The 12,997-nt window shown below is 55.2% G+C and overlaps 1 long non-coding RNA gene across 1 annotated transcript; it reads right to left on the bottom strand.

The window, feature by feature from the left end:
- Window positions 1-1,847: 1,847 nt before the first annotated feature.
- On the bottom strand, window positions 1,848-7,790 carry LOC144300766 (uncharacterized). Its single transcript, XR_013367546.1, has 3 exons — window positions 7,523-7,790; window positions 3,859-3,912; window positions 1,848-1,924 (listed from the first exon to the last, which is right to left on the bottom strand). It is a non-coding gene; the product is annotated as an uncharacterized LOC144300766 (long non-coding RNA).
- Window positions 7,791-12,997: the final 5,207 nt, after the last annotated feature.

The raw sequence follows: 12,997 nt of genomic DNA, 5'->3' as shown, positions 1-12,997 counted from the left end.
TCTATAGGTGGCCTCAGTTCTTCGCACCTTTCTGTGTCCATACTTGTTGCTCAGTGTCCTGGCAGTGTCTCCCACTTAAGAGGTGGAGTCAATCTCTCTACCCCCTTGAGTCTGGGGCTTGCTTTGGTCAATAGCCTGCAGCAGACACGATGGATAAAGGGCTCTAAATCTACCTCCAACACGTTTGATCTTCCTTGCACGGCTGGTGTGCCACAGTAGCCCCGGAGGGGCCGGCCTACATCATCAACCGGCAGCCAATGGCTCTCAGATTCCTGACCAACCTCTGCCCACATCAGCTAAGCCCAGGTGAGCTCAGCCAGTCCCCAGCTTTGATTCATGAGCTGTAAATAATTGTCATTTTAAGCCACAGTTTTGGGGCTGGTAGTTAGTTATATAGCATTAGCTAGCCTGGAAACTCTGAACTTCCTTACCCCCATCTAGCACTTACTACTGGTTTTGAGGGATAGAAAAATGTGAGGTTTGCTACTGACAACATTCTGACCATCCTCTTCCTCGGGATCATCGTCACCATAATCTCCTTATAACCACCACTTAACTGAGCATCAGCAGCTCCAGACTTCGTATATCTATTATAGGCTCTGATTTCCACACGCTCCGAGGCAGGGATTATTGCTACATATTTGATATATAATGAAGCCAAGATGCAGAGATGCTAACTAATTGGCCCGAGGTTCATCCACAAAGTAGCTGTATCAGGATCGACCCCGTGGGACTCATGCAGAAAATGTTCCCATGAAAAGTACATCCAGACAGCACCCCAGAGCCAGGTCCCTCCATCCCTCAAACTCCCCCCAGGTATTGGATCTTGGGAATTCAATCCGAGACCAGAGGGCAGGGCTTGTAATGGCCTCTATACAATTAAAACCAGAATCCGTTAGTACGAAAAAGATTTTTAGCTTCTTCAGGGGATAAATGCACCACCCTGAGCTCTGATCAGAAAACCTGCCCAGTCGCTTTCCCGGAAGCACATATGAACTATCTCCTTCCCCAGGGGCCGCCTGATTCAAAATCTAGGCAGGAGGAGGCCGTGGTTCCCCTTGAGCGACTCGGAGTCTCCATGAGAGGCTGTGTTCAGGTCTGGTTAACCTAATGTGCACAATAAAAATTTTTATTAAAAAGAGAAGAAGAAAGCAGGGAAATGGCAATTGGCCATGGAAGGACATTATTTTTTATTGGAATTAGAATTCTTTTATTTAAAAAATATATAAACCCTCAATTTTCTTTCTATCACTTGGCTTAGCAGCCCGTGGCAAGTTTCCGAGGGCAATTTCAGTATTGGCAGAGGGAACAGCTCTGGACTTGCTCGCTTTTCCTAAACTCTCTGTTTAGGAGGATGGGAGCTGCTGCCCCATGGGGTGCCAGAGCACTGGGACCCCCTAGTACAGGCTGCAGAGCCATAATGATGTGGGGGCCTCTCCTCCCATGGCGAGCCGTGTCCCCAAGTCTGGGCCCAATAATCCATCCAAAGTCACCTTTGCATTCTCCATGTCATGCTCAGGGTTTATATTTTATTTTATTTTATTTTATTTTATTATTTTTATTTTATATTTTATTTTATTTTATATTTTATTTTATTTTATTTTATTTTATTTTATTTTATTTATTTATTTGTGTGTTTTTTGCCAAGGCTTGCTGGATTTTTGTTTTAACAGATAACATTTCCGGAGGTTTAGATGAAGAAGTAAAATTCCCGTGCTTTGCAAAAGGGCAGCAAAAAGGGCGGCTGTGCTCACCTGAGGATTCCAGTTACCTGAGAGCCATGTGCTTGTCCAGCATGACCTGTCCATGCATCACAAGTCTGTTCCAAAAAAAAAAAAAAACAAGTCTGTTCCCCCGGGTAGCTTTCCCCAGGCTGGGAGCAAGGCGCCCACTAGTCCCGCATCCTCTCGTCTCATCCCCGAAGCTGTCGGTTTGAGGCAGATTCTGTTACAGTCCCCCCTTGCAGTGGCAGAAACTAAGACCCAACAATGATAAGTAACTTAGATTCAACAAATGAACACGTACGGAGCCCCTCATGTGTCAGATGCCATCCGAGGCATAAGGGGACACCGTGGGGATGCAAGAGACCCAGCAAACCTGCCTGTCGCCGCAGAGCCGGGAGCGGGCCCCGGGTATAGGGTCTGTGGGGCTCCGGGGCGCAGGCTGCCCCTGCTGTACTGAACCCCCGACCCGTGCAAGGTCGGGGATTTGGAATAAAAATCAGCATGGAGCATGGGGTGCGTCCAGAGGTGGCAAAGTCCATCTGGATTTGCACCCTGACTCTTCCACAGTTTTCCAGTTGTTTTAATCAAGATTTCAAAGGGCGTCACGTGATAGAGACCACCTCTGACATTTGTTGAACACCAGTTACGGGCCAGCTCTCTCGTACTGGAGACTTTCAGCAGTTCCAGTGATAGATACCATTTGCCACGTCCCTTCTGCAGAAAAAAAGAACTGGGGAAGCACATGCTTTGCTCAGGGATGCTCGGCAGGCAAGCGCAGAACGGGGGAGCACATCGGCTGCCTCCCCCTGGGGCAGCTTAGCCCCTGAGTATTCCTCCCGGGGGCAATGCCCTGCCACCCTGGGTCTTGAGTCTGGAACAGTACTCTGTTCCCCAGTAAGACTGGCTTCGTCCCCTGGCTGGGGACGAAGAGGGTGATGGGGGAGGAGGAGGGGAGGGGGACCAGGGAGGGGGAGGGCAAAGGGGGAGGAGGAGGGGGATGAAGAAAGAGGAGGAGGATGGTTAAAGCTCTGCTCCTTCATCACACTCCACCCTTTCACCAACTCAGAATGCCCAGCTAACACCCCATTTTCTCTTCCTTCCAATGACCAAGCCGTCATCTCCTGCTGCGTGTTGCCCAGCTGCCTCAGTGGCTTGTCCTGCTCCCAGCTCCCTGGGCTGCTTGTCCCGGGCCGGGGCCAGGGACTGAGAGGCTTTGCAGCAAGTCACTTGCTCTCAGAGCTGGGGAAGCAGGGGAGGCAGGAGATCCACAGGAATGGGGGGCCGAGGAGGAGGCAGGGCTGGCCTAGGGCCGGGCCTCCAAATGTGGGCTGCATGTCCCTCGGGCCTCGGGAGATTGAGAAGCAGAGGGGGGATGTGACCCAGGCCGGAGCTGGTTCCAGGTTCAAAGGCACAGCTGACAAGACTCACCCTGGACGGGGCTTCTTTGGGGGAGGAGGAAAATAAAGGAGGCGAGCTGGTTTGCCTTTGTGGTTGAAACGGTTTGCAGCCCTCGGAGTGCGCAGCTCAGCTGGCTCACCTGGGAGGGCGGAAAGCTTATCGCGGAGCACATCCTAACCTTGGACGGTCCTCTGACACCAACGATCCCCCAGGACGCTGGGAGGCCGCCTTGTGAACAGGCCCATGGCACGGCCCACCTCCTGCTCTACGAGGATCATGCGTCACGTTCCCTGGGAGGCACGTGGGAGTTGTTTCCTGGACTCATTCTGAGCCACTCCCCGGGGCCAGCGGATGGACTGATGTGGCTTCCCCAGCCTTGGCCCACAGCTGTTTGCCCTACACCTGACCCCCGCAGCCAGGCCCTGTGTCAGGCTCACCGGTGCCCTGCCAGGCTCACCAGGGCCCTCAGGAGGGCCGAGCCCCCGGGGCCCACAGGGGTCCGTGGACTCTGGCATGTGAGTGCCGGGCTGCCCTGACACCAGCATCCCGCCTGGGAACCTGCCACCCCGTCAGTAGGTTCCTGGTCGTCTCGGTGGCTGGCCTGCTCAACAAAGAGGTGGGCCTGTGGGCCAAACGGAAATTCAGTCTGTACAGGTGACCCACGGAAGGAGTGTGGGTGGAGCTGAGTCATCTCTGGCAGGCCCCGAAGGGTCCCAGCCCCTGTTCCCGCACTCACCTTAGAGCTGCCCATCATCCTTCTGATGTCTGTCCTAAGCTGCTACCAAGAATCCTACCTGAAACAGAACATTAGAAGGAATGACCTTCCCCATGGGCTCCAACACGTACCGGTGGGGCCAGGGAAGGCTCGTGGATGCCAGGGCTAGGGGCTGGCTCCAGGGCACAGAGGGATTTGGGGGTGGGGATTGGGACAGGGGATGCTGCTCTCAGGCAGGAAAGTGGGGCCTGGTGGCAGCTGCTGGCCCTTCCATCAACCTCTCTCACCTCCAGCCAGAAGCAGGGGTTGGGGAAGCCCTCGGGAGCTGGGCTTCTTTGCTTGGCCTATCCCCTGGACCCTGAAGCCACAAGATACAGCACTAGGAAACCATGAGGGGTGTCCCTGGGTCTGCCACTGACTGGAAAGGAACAACCTTCCCCCGATCCTGGAATTACATGGCAGCTCTGTGGTGTCTTGGGGAGCAGGTGGTTGTGAGCCTGGGGCCTGAGGGTGGTGATCTGAGGCCCTACCCCACAGCTCAGGGACCCTCCTGTCCTCACCCCCCACCATGCCTCATGGAGCACCACCGTAGGGGTGCCCAGAAAGCCCCGCCAAAACCCCAGCCTGAGATTGCTCTGGCCAGGAGAGGAGGGTGAGGGTCACCATCTCATGGCCCGGCCGGGCCCAGCAACCTGTGGCCAAGGGCTTCAGTTTCCTTAAATGGTATCTGCTCTTCACCTTCATCACAAAAGGGATGAAGATCACAAAATTAGAAAAATAAAAAGCAAACAAATGCAATCTCAGCACCAAGCACAGTATTTTCAGGGATATTAGTAGAAGATTGAATTATAGAGGCTGCTAATCACAGGTGGAGAGAAGAGAGTCCTCCTTGAGGAAAGGGAGGCTCAGGATGCTGAGTGACCTGCAGGTTAGCAGACGTGGGAACAGCCACTCGGTGCAGGGGCCTGAGCTCCATGGTCTGGGTGTGGGATCTACAGCCCTCCTGGCCAGGCTCTTACTATCCCCTCCTTGGACCCAGAGGTCTGACCCGGGCCTCCTGCCTCAGCCTCTACCCTCCCGGGGGCACCAGGAACAGACCCAGCCCAGCAGCAGGCAGGCACTGCCAGGGGTGGAAAAGCAGGCTCAGCTTCAGGTTCAAGAATGTGGGGAGACTCCCACCTGCTGTTGCCGTCAGTCCCACCAATGCTGCTTGGGAATACAGCTCGTCACAGAGGATGGTTCTTTTTCTATGCATTTTTTGTATTTTTATTTTTATTATTTTAAAAAATATTTTATTTATTTATTCATGAGAGACCCACAGAAACAGAGACATAGAGGGAGAAGCAGGCTCCCTGCCGGGAGCCTGATGTGGGACTCGATCCCAGGACCCCGGGATCATGACCTGGGTCAAAGGCAGACACTCAACCACTGAGCCACCTGGGTGCCCTATTTTTATTTTTTTTTAATATTTTATTGAGAGAGAGAGAGACAGACAGAGAGAGAGAGAGCATGCACACGAGGTGGGGGAGAGGCAGGGAGAGAGAATCTCCTGCTGATTCCATGCTGAGCACAGAGTCCGTATGTGGGGCTCAATACCAGGACCCCGAGATCATGACCTGAGTAGAAACCAAGAGCCAGTCACTTAACTGAGTCTCCCAGGCGCCCCACATTTTTGTATTTTTAATCGCTGGTATAAAATATTTTAGCAGGCAAGCCTTGTCCCTCAGCAGAGTATGCTTTAGTTTTTAGGGGATGAGTAGTCCTGGAAAATCAAATCTCCCTTCACCCTGCATGAATTGTGACTTCTGCAAAAAAGGGGAGGGTAACACACAGCCAGGTGACATTTGTTTACCTATGCCCAGCCTATACTTCTCCTGCTAATAAAATGTCAGAGCCTGCAGGGAGCTCTGGCCCCAACCTTTCCTGAAAAGTGGGGTCCTTTCTGTCCTCACCTAAAAGCGGAGGAAGCTGAGACCCAGAGACACCTCGCCAGCCAGGGCAAGCTGAGTTTTATACTTGGGTTTGTCCAAACCAAAGTCTGTGCTCTGGGAGCGAGGGGAGCGACCCTCCCGGGCCTCTTGCCTGGGGGTGTCAGGCCCCAGCCCATGGTGTAGGGTGGGCTTTGGCAGGCAGGACCACCCCGCTCCCCAACCACACACACACACACACACACACACACACACACACACACACCTCATCCCCCTTTCCTTTGGTGGATCACTTTGAGATCTTGCCCTGGGGCCCAGGCAGGGGATGTCTCCAAAGCTATTCAGGTTGAGGACCCTCAGAGGCCCTGGAGGTAGACCATTGGCTTCCCACTCCTGCAGGCCCGCTTCCCCCATAGGGATAACTGTGATTCCCGGTTGTGGTGTGAAAGGCAGGGGGTCCCAGGAGGCCATGGAGCTTCCCAGGCACGGGTTGGGCAGCAACCACGTAGGGTACCTGCAGTGGTGCCTGTGCCCGGCACCCTGTTCTCGCCCCTGTCCGTGTGCACAGGGCTGGGGGGCAGCTCAGACTCGGGGAAACCTGATCCACACCCCAGGTCACCGTGAGGCCCTGGCCTGCAGCGCCGAGATCGCCGGGCCTGGCCCGCAGATGCTATCATGTCCCGCTGAGCAGATGGGAAACCGCGAGGCCAGCAGCCGGACGGCTCGCCCACTCTGCTTGCTGGAATTTGACCTTTGATGCCTTCAAATCTGCCCCTTTCATCCGACCCTGGCTCTGCCTCTCCAGCCTAGTGGGTTTGGCTACAAGGCCGATAAAGCTTTCCTGGGACCCCGGAGCCTCCTGTCTTTCAGGCCCTGACCTATTTTCTGAGCTGGGCCCAAGGCTGATGCTCGAGGGGGAGCCCCGCTTGGTGGCGATGGGCACTCTTCCACCTGGAATGAGGTCGCGGATGCCCAGGCTCGGGTCAGCAGCGTCTGTAGCCAGAGGCCGACTGGGACGATGGGGAGGGATGGCAGGGCCGGGAGTGGAGGAGTGGCACGCAGCAGGACCAGCTGCTGTGCTTCTTCTTCTTCTTCTTCTTTTTTTTTTTAAAGATTTTATTTATTCATGAGAGACACAGAGAGAGAGGCAGAGACACAGGCAGAGGGAGAAGCAGACTCCATGCAGCCCGACGTGGGACTCGATCCCGGGTCTCCAGGATTAGGCCCTGGGCCGAAGGCGGCGCTAAATCGATGAGCCACCAGGGCTGCCCGCTGCTGCGCTTTCTTGAATGGAGCTAAACCCACCCTCACAGGCCAGGACAAATGGCTTCTACCCACAGGCAGTGTCGGATTCTGGGCCCAGCCTGGGGGGGCCTTCTGACAGAGTCCCGGGGGGGGGGGCAGCAAGGTCTGGGGGAGTCTGGTAGGAGGGGTACAGCAGGAGTCGGAAAGGCAAGTCGGTGGATAGCATGGGGCTGGGAGGGGGGCACAGGTGAACAGGGCCTCAGGTGGAGAGTAGCCAGGGAGCTGGGAGGATGGAGACGGGCCCACGGGCTACAGTGAGTCAGGGGAGCTGAGGTGAGGTGGCCGTAGGGACCGGCTCAGCCAGCACCTGTGCCAAGTCTCAGATCCCACATGACAGAGGGCCCAAAGCCTGTGCTCACCAAGAATGTGTCCCCGAGCCCTGTCCCTCCACTGCAGTGGCTGAGAAGAGGAAATGGAGCCAGAATCCCAGCTAAAATCCCAGCTCACAGCACTCGCCTGCCGAGTCCAGCTGGATTCAACGAGGTTAGAGTCACCAGACTGGAGGAAGGAAACTCCGGATGCCGGTGGGAGGCTGGCCTGGGCTTGGCAGGGGGCGGGAGAGCCAGACAGAGCCAAGGGCACAGGTGAGGAGTGCCACCTGTCAAAGATGGTGGGATGGCACAGGTGGGGAGAGAAGAGAAGGCCCTGCAGGAGCCTTCCACCCCGACGCCCCTGGGGGTGGCCACCAATGAGCCTTCGGGCCTCCAGCCCGATCCCAGTTTCCCGGGGCCACGGCTGGAACAAAGGGCCTCAGTGCAGACAATGGGCCCTTTATGTGGACGCCCGCCCCAGGCTGGGCACAATCGCTGATTCATACCCGGGGCTGGGCCCCTAGGACCAGGTAGTGAAGGTTCAGCTGAGAGGGATGCGCTGAAGGAACGGAGGAGAGCAGCTGAGTCTTCGATGGGGAAAGGCTGCCCCCTGGTGTTGTACAGCAGAACTGCGCATGACCAGGCCTGCAGGACCCTTGGGACATCATACAGTCGGGGAAACTAAGGCCCAGGACCACCCAGGGACTCACCTGAGGCCATTTTCTTGATTATGAAGTGGGATTCGGGCTGCGGGGACACGCAGCCAAAATCCCCCCCCTCCCCGTATGGGACAATCTAGCACGTGAAAGCATGTCAGGGAGCCCAGGACGGTGGGGTGCCGGAGTTAGCTGATTCCAGCTTTTCCCGAGAGCCGGTGGGACACATCTCTTCCCGACTCTGCATTCAGTGCCATGCCCGTAGCCCGAAATCAGCGATGGTGGAAGTATTTACACCATGGAAACCAGCAAACGCAACCAGGACCTGCCCAAAGCCCTCTCTGTGCCAGCGAGCCGGGTCTTTGACATTTGCCAGCACACCACTGCCCAGGGACCAGTCTCAGCTCCAGAGCTGGGGATTATCAGCAAAGTATGTCATGTCCTTGAACCTCAGTTTCTTTTTTTTTTTTTTAAGGTTTTATTTATTCATTCACGAGACACACACATGCAGAGAGAGACAGAGACACAGGCAGAGGGAGAAGCAGGCTCCACGCAGGGAGCCCGACGTGGGACTCGATCCCAGAACTCCAGGATCACGCCCTGGGCTGAAGGTGGTGCTAAACCACTGAGCCACCCTGGCTACCCATGAACCTCAGTTTCTATACCTGTAAAATATCCGTGTGCATATCCTGTGCCAGGCATAATCTTAGGTGTTCGGGATATAAGAACAACACGGACAAAATAAAAGTTCCCACCTCTGTGGGGCTGTTTTCTGGTGGGGGGACAGAGCATAAACAAGAGAAATGCTGTATATCACGATCAGGCAATGATAGCAATACAGCAAGGGGGAAAGCGGGTGACAGTGATGACATTTGTGGTGGGAGAGGGGTAAGGGGAGGCCTGTCGGAAGAGGGGGCTCATGAACGGAATGGAACTGACTACAGTGGAGGGGTAGGCCATGGAGGGGAGACACCCTAGTGGGGGAACGGTTTCAGCCAGAGGGAATAGCAAGAGCAAAGGCCCCAGGATGGTATGAGCTAGAGGCTCAATGTGTAGAAGCCGTCAGCGTGTCCCTAGTGCGGGAACTGAGGGCCCGTGGTGGGAGATGAGGCCTCAGGGTGGAGGGATGAGGCCATGCAGGGAGCCAGCGTTTCAGTCCCTGAGGACGGAAGCCCAGGGCCTCATACAGAGGGAGGCGATATGACCCCACCTGGCATTTAAAGGGGTCTTTCTGAGCTCCTTGGGGAGAAAAGACACGGGGTGGGTGGTAGGGCTGGAGGGTGGGTGGGGGCTTTGGAGGCCAGAGGGCTAGGTCAGGGCCTTTCTGCTGGTGGGCAGGTTAGGAAGTGTTGGGTGGTTCCCTGGCCTTCTGGGGGAGAGCTCTGAGGCTGGAGGGGGCCTCGCATCCCTAGGCATCCCAGAAAGCCCCCTGCCCACCCCTCTGGCTTGTACAATCGCCTCTGCCCTCTACCAGGTTTCATGCCCTGTGCATTTTGACAAGTCTCTTCATCTGCGTCATCTTCCCCATCTGCTTGGTGAGGACCTGGGGCTCAGAGAGACTGGCCTGCTCAGGGGACACCATCCGCTAGTCAGGCCTTGACTCCCCAGGTCCCTGGCCAGTGGGCAGTGAGCCTCCAGGGGGTGGCTCAGAGGGCCTGGTTCCTCACTGGCTGCCCTGGGGCCCCCCAGCCCTTTCATCCTGTGGTCCCCTCTCCCACATGCCTGCTTCTCCAGCTCCCGGAGTCACCTCCACCTCTTTCTCATCATCATCCCTCCCTCCTAGGACCCTCCTGTTCCCAGTTCCAAACAAAGATGGAGAACTAGGAGGTATGCCTCAGTCTCCCCAGTGTGGCATCTCATGCCGTGGTCTACTTGAACCATAAACTCCTGCGGGGCAGGTGCTATGCCCTGCTCATCTCTATGGCCCCGGGGGGCCCCGAGCAGGGGCAGTAAGGACGACACTGGCGTCCATGAAGCACATGCTGTGTGTCGGGCAAGGTGCCGAGGGCTTTACCGGTGTCGTCTCATTTAATACTCTTAGGAACTCGGTGAACGAGTTCAGGTTATCCATCCTGGGGACCTGCTACGTGGTGCGTGCACAGTACACAACGAAATGTGGGGACCTGTGCAAAAAAAAATTAAGAATTCCAAGATGATGGCAGCAGGGCATTGAGCCAAACACAGAACCCTTCTAAGTATGACCGCTCAGGTTAAACATCTACGCAGCTGGCGCTGTTCTTCCGACCATGGTGGGCCTCGTGCAATCAGGGGAAGGCCCGAATAAAACAAAAAGGTTGACCGCTCCACTTGCCCACGTAGGAGGGAATTCCTCTTGCCTTCCTACAAAGGAAGAACAGAAACACGGGCTCCTCCTGTGGCTCAAGACCCAGGCATTCGGACCAGAGCTGCACTGTCAGCTCTCATGGGGCCTCAGTTTGCCCTGACTTACTCTCTGTAATTCTCTAACACAAATCTCTTTTATACACACACACACACATACACACACACACACACACACACACACACACATACACACCTTATTGGTTTTGTTTCTCTGGAGAACCCGAATTCATTCCCATCCAACACTCTATCACACTGATTGGGTTTGACTACATCAAATTAGCCAAAAATAAAATAAACTGGCCCCGTCTACTCATGATTTGGGATTTTCATGTTCATAGTTATCTGCCCAAAAAAGTCTCCATGACTCCATTTGGTATGAAAGAGACGTTGAGGTGGTCCCTGGCTCACCAGGCCCCACGTGAACTCCAGACTGTGGTCATCAGGCCTCTCCCCCTGTAGCTCCCCAGCTCATTTGCACTGTTCCAGCCACGCTGGCCTCCTCAATATTCCTCAAGCAGGCCAAGCAAGCTCCTGCCTCAGGGCCTTTGCACTTGCTGTGCCTGCTGGCTGCCCTTCCCCCACATGTCTGCATGGCTCCCTCCCTCCTTTACATCTTGACTCAAATGTCCCCTGTTCCGTGCCATGCATTCTGGCCTCTCATGGGCTATTGCTCCTGCCCCTCCCTTCTGTGCTGCTCACCCCTTCCCTGCCTTGTTTTTCTCCTTAGCCCTTAAGACTACTTGAGTCGACCTATTTTACTTCTTGTTCTTGTTATCTGTAAGCTTCGGGTAAACAAGGATCTATGTCTGTTTTGTTCTTTGCTCTTCTCCAGAACCTGGAACAGTGGCCAACATAGCAAATAATTATTTGTCAAATAAGGAAGCCGTTGGCGGAAAGACGCTGGCGCGGATTCATGCTGCTGCTTCGAGCCTGCGCTCTTCCGCTGGCCCAGCCCCCTGCCTGACCCCATGAAACTGCCTGAGGTGAGCGAGCAATGGGAACAGCTGCCCGCCGGGGCCTCATTGGGCATTCCCATCAGGTGGAGGAATGTGCCAGGAGGACCCCAGGACCGGCTGGCGAGTCTGCCTCTGGCCCCTGGGAGCCCCAGACTTCTGAGAGCAGGAGCCAGCCCTGCTGGGGAAGGGTCTTGGATCCCTGTGCCAGGGATGCTGTGAGGTCCTTCTAGCCACAAGATAATATCCCGGATATCCCCTCCTCTAGGGCTGTGAGACTTTGCGTCTGGGTAAAGACCCTTTACCTCTCTGGGCTGGCACTTTCTGAGTGTTTGCTGTTCTGTGCTGGGAGGTGGCCCTGCAGATCCTTTGGTGCTGCAGGTCCCTGGGGCGTGCAGCATTGCCCTGCAGTCGGCTGCTGTCCGCCACAGGGCATGCGGTTTGGGATTTGCTTGCAGGCCCCTGAGCCCATGATGGGCTCACTTTGCTCCCCGGGCACTGGCCTCAGAGTCCTGGTCAGGTCTGTTCTCCTAGTCCACGCTCTGTGTTTCTGGCCCCCTCATTCCCCTCTTCCGTCTTGCCTTGCCTGGATCTGAGCTCACTGAAGAGGAGAGGACACTCCAAGGGACACCTATGTTGCAGGAGCCACGAGACTGTCCCGTCCACAGGAACCCAGGCCCCAAGAAGCAAAATGACTGACCAGACGCCACAGGGTTCACGGGTGGGCTGTGGCCTGTATGAGTCACGCACATCCCTGCTTTCTGTGCCTCCCCCTGTCCTTGAGAGGATGGACAAGGTCGAGAGTTTCCAGGTGTTTTGTTTAAGCAGGAAACCCTTTTTGTTCAGAGTGAAACTCATGTGAAAGCTCATCTATAAATCAGATATGGTCAAGGCGGTCATAGAACAGCCCACATGAACGGGTGGATACTGTGTGCTGGACCCTGTGCTCGGCTCTCCAAGGACCAGCTTGAAAAGTCCTCCCTGCCACCCCATGGGAGGAGAATCTCCATTTTCATTCTAGAGAGAGGTGCCAAACTTGCCCGCAGGGCACAATACAGAGCCAAGGGGGTCCCTTCAAGCAGAGGGGCCACCATGTCTGAAACCACTGGGGGGTGGATCTGGCACCCTGGCCCCGAGACCACAGCCCCTACAAGTGCTGAGGCCCCTCTGAACACAGTTTAAAAACCCACTGGTCCAGCCAGAAGTTCCCTCCAGCACTGAGCTGTCACCTGACCTACTTCCCTTTGCAGAGCAAGGCACTGTCTGCTTCGGGTTCAAATCTGGTATCAGTGATGTCTGTCGTACTGTGTGCATTGTTCTGCAAGAAGGGTTTTCAGGCAGCACTGCGTATGGGATTGATCTGAGCTGATGCATGTACTTCTGGTTCAATCATTTTTACTGCGGCATAATATTCCATTAGATGAAATTTTCACAATTTATCCATTCTCTTGAGTAAAGGTTGACATTTTAAAAGCTTGGCATTTAAAAACGTTCCAGTGGCACTTTTCAGCTCCCTATGGGATGTCTCTTTCAATTGGCCAGCTGTGCCAGTGTCTTCTGTGCCCTGGACACTCCCAGGACCACCATGTCTTCCCCCCCCACACACCTGCTGTCTCATCTCTGTTCGGGGATGTGGACACTGAGCAGAGGCGAAGTCTCTCCTG

This window comes from Canis aureus, chromosome 29, assembly GCF_053574225.1.
Source record: "Canis aureus isolate CA01 chromosome 29, VMU_Caureus_v.1.0, whole genome shotgun sequence".
NCBI lineage: Eukaryota > Metazoa > Chordata > Mammalia > Carnivora > Canidae > Canis > Canis aureus.
This window is presented reverse-complemented; position numbering and strand designations above follow the sequence as displayed.